Raw genomic sequence first — 11327 nt, 5'->3', positions numbered from 1 at the left:
AGCAATATCAGCTTAGTCAATTAGACTTAAGCAACAGGGGCGAAATCTCTATATGCATACATAGAAGTTGTAAGACAATACATGTAAAAGATTTTGGGGCAGAAAACAGTTTTGAGGTGTAAAAAAAAAAAGAATATTCAGTATTAATTCACAGGAACAGTGATCCTGCTCATGAATGCTAAATGACACTAGTGTTATCAGAATCAGCAGGTTGTCTGATTTAATTTGATATAAAATATCCACACAAGCTTTTTTCTGCAAGGAGTCATTAAATTCTAATGTTACAAAAGATTTCTTTTTCAAAAAAATGTTTTTATTTTAAACTTTCTATTCATAAAAAAAAAAAAGTTTCCACAAAAATATTAAGCGTTAAGTGTTTTCTAGATTGTTCAATAAGACAGTGTTTTAAGACATGTTTCTTCAGCACCAGATCAGCATATTACAATGATTTCTGAAGATTAAAATAATAGTTGCTGAAAATTCAACTTTGCTATTCCTGGAATAAATTACATTTTAATATAATAATAATAAATAATTATTTTCAGTTGTATTTTTTAATTAAATTAAAGCAGCTTTGGTAAGTATAAGAGAGTTCCTTAAAAACATAAATAAATAAATCGTACGAACTCTTGAACGATACTATAGCTTATATAATGTCATAAGGCCATCAGGATTTTGCCAAGCAAGACATGTTCCTGGATCAACATCTGTCCAAAAATACAGACCTAACCCCATTCCTACCCCTACCCATAATTTATCCCTAAAATCAGGGGGAAATGATAGTTGAATAACAAGGTTGTAGAAGCACCTAACTCTGGTTGTAAGGCTAAAATTGACATTTCTTGTAAACTTATCCCTGAATTTTGATTGGTTGATTGGCATGTTGTTCCAGGATCAACATGGATGTTGATCCAGGAACATGTTGCACTTGGTGAAATCACGTTCACCAATGTGATAACACTCAAATGAACATACTGGACCCACAACCATACTTTATATAGACAATTGACCTAATAATAAGAGTGACTTTATTTGCTTCAATAAATGGAGACTGTATAATTATTGTTTTGAAAGTAGGCGTAACAAAATGTTATTTAGGTGTGGTTTGTTGTAGCCACAGCACCCTTTGTACTTTCCACTAATTTGTTAAATTGCTTTAAAACGTAGCAGATAAGTATGGGAATATTACAGGGTATATTTCAAATCTGAGACAAATAAAAACATTTACAGATGTTGAAAGAAAAGAACTCTCCTTGGTCTCCCTTATCTTAGATGGTTTTCTGAAGAACCACAGAGCATAAAAATAATCTCCCTATGGGATCAGGCTGTTAAACACACTGTTATGTACTGTTTAGACTGATAAAGAAAATGAGAAAGATTGTAAAGCTGTAACAGATTCACACGTTTGTGACTTGGCTTAACACCTTCAGCCAAAGCTGTGAAACTATGAGCTGAGGTTTGCTGTATGGTTTATTTATTAGCTTTGGCTGTGTCTTTAAACATAACTCTCTGGATCAAGAGACAGCCAAGACATCCTTAATGTTTTTACCAAATGGAGGGAACAAACCTTTGAAATGGCAGGGATATTAACACTCGGTTAACAAGAACTAATGACAGACTACGGTGCTCAGAATCAGACAATTGCAGCTTATGTCTTTTTGAGCATGTGGAAACACGGCATCACAAACTCTTACTTTCAAAAGCCTCCAGCGATGTCTAGAAGAATTCACAAACTCAAGAAATGTTTTCTGATTTGTATAAGCATAAGAGTTGGGAGTTGTGTAGATCATTTAAATTTTTTATTTCTCTAAAAGTTTCTTTGTAAGAGTCTAGAAATCAGTAGCCCAACATGCTGTATTTATTTTATTACGAGTAATTTTTGCACACATGCGTGTCTCTGACACCTCATTCTTCTAAACCCTGTTTTTTAGTCTTCCGTACTTATGAAATCTAAACACCTTCCTGCAGACGTAGCAAAGTCTTCCATTGACACATTCTTAAATGGGCAATTATGGAATTAAACTAGATGCCGGAGCTTTTAGGGTCATCAGCTCATGATACATCTGAAGGAGTCAAATTGATCTAAACTGCAACGTTCTCAATCCGTCTCATAAACAGCTCAGTCCCAATAATCCACGCTGGCAAGCTCAGTTACACTAATGGAATGGTACAGTACAGATGGTTAAATCAATCATGTGTAACTCTCATCTCATAAACATTAGATATAAACATAATGAGAGAGCTGCAGGAGAAAAATCGTCATCGCTATAAAATATCTGTCCATATATCGCTGTAGTGTGCTGTTTCCAAACAGCATATTTTGATCCTTGTTTGTTTGGGCCTGGTTTGGTAGGATTCGGCAACGGGGCCTCATTTGAGCATTTTTGCTGCATTTGTTTCTGCATACACGTACAGGAATGTCAAGACATTTGACAGGTTCAGCAACATTCATTGCAATTAAAGGTCAAATGACATGCAATCGGAACGAGCTGAACCATCAGCCGCTGTTATAATTTTGAATGGGATTTAACAGTTGCAGCACAAGTGGATGCCTCAGCATTTGAGCATTTCCATAAGCGCTCGCGGCTGTCTCGCCATTACTATTTTTAAATGCACTTGGGCTAAATGCCCTGTCACATCATTTGCGTTTTTGCCAAATGCTGCAGCCATTTCCTAAAGGCCATATACTAAAACAAATGCCCATTACCATGAAGTCTGCCTCAATGAGCGAAACTTTGAGTCCTAGACTGAGATCATTGACAGCTTGATGTGAAGAAGGTCAATTGGAATAACAGGTTTGTGCTTTATTACGAATGTAGCGCCTGTGTTTTGCTTTGAAAGCGGGAGTAGGGAACATTGTGTCTGAGAAGTCAGGTAGCAACCATCCGTGCTCGGTAATGAGAAGGATATGCCGAGCCACACATGGCCCAAACCTGTGATTAAGATTAATCTTTTCGGAATATTTTTAACCGGCCGCACAAGCGCGCTAGGCTGACCTGGAGGCAGAAGGGTCAGGATATGTTTTGTATTAAGTTGCAATTAGAGGGTCATTTTGTTGTATCAATATGTCTGGGTATGCAGACATATGGCTGTAATTGAATTAAGGTATTGTTAATCAGGCAGAGGACTGGGAATTTTAGCTCATATAGGAATCTTGTGTTGTATTGTATACGCCTCACGGCATGTTGTACCTACCAAAGCAAAGGATTTGTATATTTATTGTTTATATAAGACATCTTAGGTGTTTCGTTGACATTTATCACTCTCTGGGGTATACAAACTTATGTTTATTTGTTGTACAGCAATACTCTCAGCTAGTGAGAGCAATTGTCTGAATATACGTATTGAATACGTCTGAATTTTAGCCATTTTTTTAGATCATATCTAGCTGGTTAACTAAAAAAAACTGGTTAACTAAAAAAAAAAACTTTAGATTGTTACAGTGAATTTAAGTAAATGTTGGGTAAAATAAATGTAATGGTTTAGACAGTAATGTGCAGAAGACCAATTGAAATTATTTTATTTTGAATATAATATAATATAATATAATATAACATTATCTATTTTATTAATGAGTGTAGAATCTTAATCTGTAGAATTTCTTTCTCATATTAGCTTCTAAGTTTGTTTGTTTTTTAGAATACTTTACAGTAAATTTAAGTATATATTGTGTAAAATAGATTTTTTAAAAGTCTATTATATTATATTATTTTATATTTATTATTTTTATTTGAATGTAAAATCTTCAATGTTTATTTCCATTTGGACTTCTCATTTGAATTATTTCAAGGTTAAAGTTAGAATTTGAATCTTAATTTTTCAGTGTGGTCTCAGACTTTAATATGCAATACAAGTACACTTTGCTCTCTAGATATTGTGTTAACTCCGTAGGTGTTACTTCTCACAGATTTTGGATGCTCTGAAATTTCACTTGATATTATATGATATAATTTTCCAGCCGCTCAGCCAGTTCAGCAGTTGCCCTTTCTTAAATCACCTCATCTGTTCTCATCTGTGGGCTGAAGAACTAATTACAGCTGAGTTTAATGTGTTGCAGTGTATGCCCCCTGCAGCCCTGCCGCCTTCATGTGAATTGGCCATGATGCATGGAGATACACACGGAGAGCAGCTGTCATCTTCTGATCCCTCTCAACGCAAACACATAAACACACCCGGTTAAATATTCTTTAGCGTAATCTGGCGTGTCAGTCAGTCTCTACCTTTACAAAGGTAACATGCATTAATGTCAGTCAGAGGGAGTCCCAGAAGCAGGCCTCCCCGTAGCCACCTCACTTTTAAAGTTCCAGCCGTGCCACACGTCACAGCCAGTATGAAGATACAAACAAGATGGCAAAGCACATCAATCCGCCACTGACTCCCTCCACTTTGATCTAATTCCACGCTTTGTTTTCTGCTGCATGAAGCTGTCAGATTAAGGGCTGTTGTGGAGCCCGCCGTGGCTGTTGAGCCTGACAGCCTGTGTGATGGATTACAGACAAAACAAAAGGGTTATCACCTTCACCGCCAACATTTCTATCCTCTTTGAGAGATCGAGGGAGGAGAATGCCTCTCTGTGCCTCTTTGTCGGATAGCATGGAGGGGAAAGGCGTGCCGCTCTGAAACTCTTTCTCCCCTCCTACGGTTTTGGGTCTATAGTGCATTAGGTCCTCTTGAGATGGACCTGCTCCTCTCAACATCCACAGCTGCTCACGATGCATGTGCTGAGAGCTGGGAGTGGTATAAGACACCTGGATTTCAGCTGTGTGTGTCTGAGAGAGAGAAATAGAGCTGTACTAGGCATTTAATGAGGAAAGAGTCATAACCTGTGACTCAAGAGTGGTCAGTAGTTCAGCTAATTTCCTGTATTGGTGATGAAGTGGTCTGGGAGAGAGAGTTTTACACTGTCTGACACTTTTCACAGTGGATTGTGAGGTGGAGAAATAACATCACTCAGAATCTTCAAGTGGATTTTTTTCATGCAGGATGCTTGATCATTAAATTGCATGATTATTGCAGCTTGTTTGAAAACAAAAAATGTTTGAATGTAGCTGTGGCATAAATGAACTGTTCACATGTAGATTTGCTCATTATAATGCAGTTACACATTTACTTAAAACTCAATATATATATATATATATATGTATGTGTGTGTGTGTGTGTGTGTGTGTATTGTCATCACAGGTATGAAAATGCATTGTGATTGCTGAAATTGTTGCAATTTTGCAGTTACACAATCTGAATATAATTTTCAAATAAATAGGTAAATGTGCCTTCTACACTGAAAGTTTAGGGTCAATTTTTTATTACACTTTTATTCAGCAAAGATGCATTAAATATATTGAAAGTGACAGTAAAGGAATTTATAATTTTACAAAAGATTTCTATTTAAAAAATTCTGTCCCTTTCCATGTTTTAAACAAAGAATAGTTTAAAAATAATCATGATTTCCACAAAAATATTAAGCAGCACAACACAACATTTTCAGCATTGATAATAACAAGAAATGTTCTTGAGCACCAAATCAGCATATTAGATTGCTTTTTGAAGGATCATGTGACACTGAAGATTGCAGTAATTCAGCTTTGCCATCACATTGTAAGAATAAATTGTTTAAAAAAATATTGAAATAGAAAACATTTTTATTTTAAATTGCAATAATATTTTACAGTATTTCAGTTTTAACTGTATTCTAATCAAATAAATGCATCCTTGGCAAGCATAAGATACTTCTTTTTATATTTATAGATATACATACATACACATCCTAGACCTATATTTTTCATATTATTTACATATACACACACACACACGTGAGTGTGCGTGTGTTTGAGTGTGAGCATGTATGTATATTTAAAAAATATAGGTTTGGGATAGGAAATATAATTTGGAAATTGTACCAAGTACATCTATATTTAAATGTTTTATTTGCCACTGGTGCACTCTCAAAATAATGCGTCTCTGCCTACAGTAAAACCTTGTGACTTTATCATGACTTCACTCCTCCAAAGCTGAAACAACTGTCTCAGATATAATCTGCTGACAGGATGTTGCATAATGCTATGTGTGAAAGGGCTAGGATCGAGCTGAGAATGATTTAAGTAAGGCATTTCTGGTGGTCTGTCTCACTTTCATGAAAGCGTTCATTAGTCTTGAGAGAGGCTTTCTTCTCCTGTCCTCCTTCAGGTGAGACATCTGTTATTTAAAAAGAGCAGCGTTTGAAGAGCAACGAGAGGGGAGGAATTGTTATTCCATATTGTTGAGCCACTGACAGAGAGAGCACAGTGTTTTAAAGTACAAGCGATGAATGATAATGACAGAGTGAGTTACTGAAGGCATTTGATGTGACACTTTCACCAGAGAGATTCAACAAAGGCAGTCAACTGCATTGACGAACCATATTACAGGTCAGTTTACCACACGCACACACACACACACACACACACACACACACACACACACACACACACACACACACACACACACTCTCACTTTAACTAAAATCAGACAGCTACATTTATGCAGAAAGCTGCTCTTTCTAGTTATGAGAACCTTAAAATAGCATGCTGGTTTCACAGCTAGTCTCCAGTGAGCAGAACAGAAAAAATATTGTATTTTTATATATTTTAGTAGACTCCAGTTAATTTTGAAATGGAATACCTGTGTACTTATGAGTATATACTGTACAGTATGATGACTACTATTTTTTTTTCATAAATAAATACACATGCATATGCAACAAAAAACTATAGTATGCTACATTGTTGTCACATGACCTCACTTTGATTTAACAAATCACTTAGCAAGTAGTGTCTAGTTATTGTCTTAGTTTAAATATGATTAATTTGCATCCAGTTTTGTTCAAAAAATTTTGACACTCTGATCAAATAATCAAATTTCAGCATATACAGCATATAATTAATACTGTGTGATGAAGATAAATTTTGAGTGCGAGAGAAAATACATGAACAGACTTTCTCTGGAAACAACAGTGAAAAGCAACCCCCACTGGTAAAGTCGCCTGAGCAATTGAATGACAGATGTGAGGTAAAGCTGGGCTGTGCTCATTCTAAGTGATGGGAAGATCACAGTGAAACAAGCCAGGTGTTGTCATTGCATATAACAGCACATAAAAACACGTTATCCAGCACCAGTGCCGCAATCCTGTCTGATAGCTAGATTGCTCATAATCTGTACATTTAATAACACACTCCCACTTACACTCTGCATATGCATATAAGTGTTGCTTGGGATGAAAGATTTAAGGAGGCCTGGAATATGTAGGTGGGTCTTGTCCAGTAAATGCTGATACTGAGTAACTAAAGTATATATTTAAATTTGGTCATAATCAGATTTAGTCTGAAGTATTTCCATGCTTGTAACACTCTCAGAAAAAAATTATTTACTCCTAAATGTTGCTTACTATTACCTAAAGTGTACATATTAGTACCTTTTAAGGGTACCACCTGACAGATGTTATACCTTTCTTCTCTCTCTCCTGAGAGTGTAGGCAGCACAGTATTAGTATTGTCCAAAATTCTGGTTCAGCGATTTCTTTTGAAACACTTGAATCCTAAATTTACCTAAAATTTTAAGACTATTATTTTGCTGCTTTGCAAGCACTGATATATCACACAATGCAAATTTCCCTTTATATTATATTATATTATATTATATTATATTATATTATATTATATTATATTATATTATATTATATTATATTATATTATATTATATTATATTATATTATTGCATTTGTGCATATAATTAAGCATTATTACGCAAGCAACAGCACTATTGTTATGAATATTCATGACTGCAAGCTCTTCAGCAGTTCAATAAACCAGTCAGAGGAGGCTATTGCAACCACCTGAGCCTCCTCAAACATATTTTTAAAATGAACATAACAAAGCTGATAATATTAACTTAACTCTGATAATATCATATTAACTTTTTTTTAATCGATTTACCCATCAATGTGCATAATTTGGATGCCCTATGGTGCAAAATATGTTTTTCTAATTCACACATTCAGTGAAAGTGTGTGAGTTGTAATCACTGTGCGAATGTTAGTGGACCCTGATCGTATAAATGATTTTATTACTAAAATGCAACATCTTTTGCTTCCATCCAAAACATGGCAGAAAAAGGCACAAGATAAATCAGAAATGTTCTTATTATGGGGAGATATAGTACCCACCTTTCGCAGATAAAGTGTAACGTCAACTTCTTGTGTGCTTAATCAACCACTTTATACAGTATGTCACTGAATTGCTGGCCAATTGCTGGAGTTGTACAACAGTCGATCACTGTTTGATGATATGCTACAACTGAATGGGAAGAGTTGTAAACTGAATCCTACCAGTCGCAAAAAAATTTGTGACTTCTCTTGTAAATTTGGTGTAAAATTTGGTGTAAAAATAGGTCATGTTACAGTATGTCCCGCTGTGATCATGAAACAGGAATAATGTTCACCGAGGCCTCATTGATCCAGCTCTCCTCCGCCACTCTTTCTCTCTTCTCCTTCTCGCCCCTTCCCCTCTTGGCTGGCTGTGAACTCCAGCTGATTAGCACTGACGGGTCCTGGCATCTCTCCTGGGAACCAGAGCAGTCTCATGACTGCCTTTAGATAGAATGATCTAATGGGGTCACACTTTAAGTCAAAAGTCTATTAATAAGGATCAATAAATATGCCATAAGAAATGCAGAAGATGACAGCAGACACCGGAGCATTGTAATGAAGGCAGGAATGGCATGAAGCTGCAGGGTCTTGGCAAGCTAACAAAGTGCAGAGAAATGTATTCCACATCACAAGGGTGTGCGTGCGTCCCTGTGCGCATGTTCCTTTGGCCACACGTCATAGAGCACATCCTGAGTTCCTGCACCGCTCACATCTGAGCGTGTGGCGTTCCTGCGTGTTGACCCAGACTTGTTTGTGAAAATTTAAAGGTCTCTGCTGCATGTAGCCTATGCAGATGAGATACTTGTTAACTTGGTGTCCCTGATGGCTATTTAGGTCAGGTTTTCTAACATGTCATTAGCAGATTTATACTCACTGTTAATGTAATACATCCAATAAACTTTTGGAAGTTGGAAAGCTGTGCTTAGGAACCCATTAAGCAGCTTGACGAGCAGAGTTTTCTTCCTGTGTTAATCTATTTCCTTTTGAAAAAGGGATACATTGATATACTGAAGGGCTTGTCATTTATTTTAAATTTGCCAATAGCCTGTAATTAATTCATTGATATGTATATATTAGAATTAAGAAGATGGGCATTCTCATTCTAAAAAGCATTTTTACTGTACAGCATGTATTTATTTATTTATTTATTTGTTTATTATGATTATTTTGACCAATAGTGATAAGACAATAATACCTTCTCGTTATAATAATCAATAAATGGCCAATAATATAATTCAATACTATTTTTTTTTATAAATTAGGCACTAAAAACATTTTAAATGCTACAATTGAATTTAGGCCTCACATTATGATGTACAGTATGAAAATGTATATTTTAGGATTAGCTAAATATTACATGTAGCAAAATTATTAAATTATTACTGTTTTTAAGGATTAACTGAATATTAGATTACTAAAAAGGTCATCTATCTGTAAATAGAGGGAAAATGAGCATGTACAATTAAATATCCACTATCGACTGATACTGATCTCTGATATTGTATGATAACCAATATATATTTTATATCCCTAACAACGATGTGCATACGCCTGTAAGAGCAGGAGTCATCAGCGGTTGTGGTCTGTTTTCCATCTAAAACACTATAGCATTGCACTCGCAGTGACAAGGTCATGGGTTTGATTGCCAGGAACATGAACCGATAAAATGTATATCTTAAATGCAACGTAAGTCGCTTTGGATGAAAGCATCTGCCAAGTGCGTAAATGTATATGACCTCAAAGGTAACCGACGTGGATTAAAAGCCACAAAATGGGGTCTTTAAATAGACTTAGGCTACATGATCTGTGGTTTAAGTGGATGTCATCATTCCCTGGTGGAAACAAAAAAGAGTGACTCTTGAAGATCATTGAATAAATGGGATGCATCATTTAGGAAATATTTCAAGCCTGGACTGTAAGTGCTAGTCAAGAGATGATGCTAATATAATGAAGACATCCTCCCAGACAGACTGTTGTGTTATACTTCACTGGTTACAGAGGGTGTCTCTTAATTTTGGGTTTCAGTGGGACAGTGAGATAAATCAGGCCCAGCTGATGTGTGTTTTCCCCACGCCCCAGGGAGTCTGGGTAATTGAGCATGTTCACTGCAGCAATATAAAGGCCTTTTAACAAGGTGATAAAACTATTGGTGCTGCTGTATTCTGAGCTTGGTGGGAAGTGTGGGCCTAGTCAAATGGAGCTCTTAAAATATGCATCCAAAAATTGTATTAGAGGTTCTGTTACTGATCAAAAAATAGGGTCATACAATCAAAATAAGTCAAGACATTCTTGTAAATGGGGGAAAACAGTGTGTTGCGTGCTGTAAGTGCCGCTGGGAGCAACTGTGGGAGCGTGGGGTGACCATATGTGTGTGTGAAAGAGAAAGAGAGTGAGTGTGTGGACCACAGGCATGCATGCCGTGTTGAGTCAGTTGAGTTGCCATACATTGGGAATTCGGCTAGCCGGAGCATACTCTGATGTGAAGCATATGATATTACTTTGGTAGGCATGAAAGCAATCTTTTTAATATCAGACACTTTGCTGAATGGAATGTCAGGGTCAGTGGAGGTGAGGACCAGCCTAGTGGTAGAACAAAAAAAAAACACTATAAAATATGAATAGTCCCTGCCTATTTCTTATAATGGCCACATTAAAGCTTGAGTTCAGTTATTACAAATGCCATATAAAAAGGTTGTGAAACTCAAATGTGTTTTTAATTACAGTAGCTCCATAGAAAAGCAGTTAGAGTATACTGTAAAGAGTTGCTTTTGGTTTTGCAATGATTAGGTGATTTTTCACACAGTGTTGTGCTGCATTTACAATTGAGAATGCCTTCTACATTTCAGTTTTAAAATCTTGAATTTGATTTAGGATTAAAAATAATAATAATAATAAAAAAACGGGTTCAGAATGAATCTAATTTTAACTGATTAAACTAAATTTAACGAAAGATAAAATGACTCATTCATGAAATGCTGGCTTGGCAAAACCTTTGAAAGTTTTGAAAAAAGTTTAAAAGGCCAGAAATTTGGTGGATGGATGGATGGATGCCACCTACAGAAATTTGTATTTAGCTTATATATTACTTCATATTTAATAAATTATCTTTCATGGACCAGGGTGGAAAAACATTTAATTTCCCAAAATG

This window comes from Cyprinus carpio, chromosome B9 (genome assembly GCF_018340385.1).
Source record: "Cyprinus carpio isolate SPL01 chromosome B9, ASM1834038v1, whole genome shotgun sequence".
In the NCBI taxonomy this organism is placed as follows: Eukaryota; Metazoa; Chordata; class Actinopteri; order Cypriniformes; family Cyprinidae; genus Cyprinus; species Cyprinus carpio.
This window is presented reverse-complemented; position numbering follows the sequence as displayed.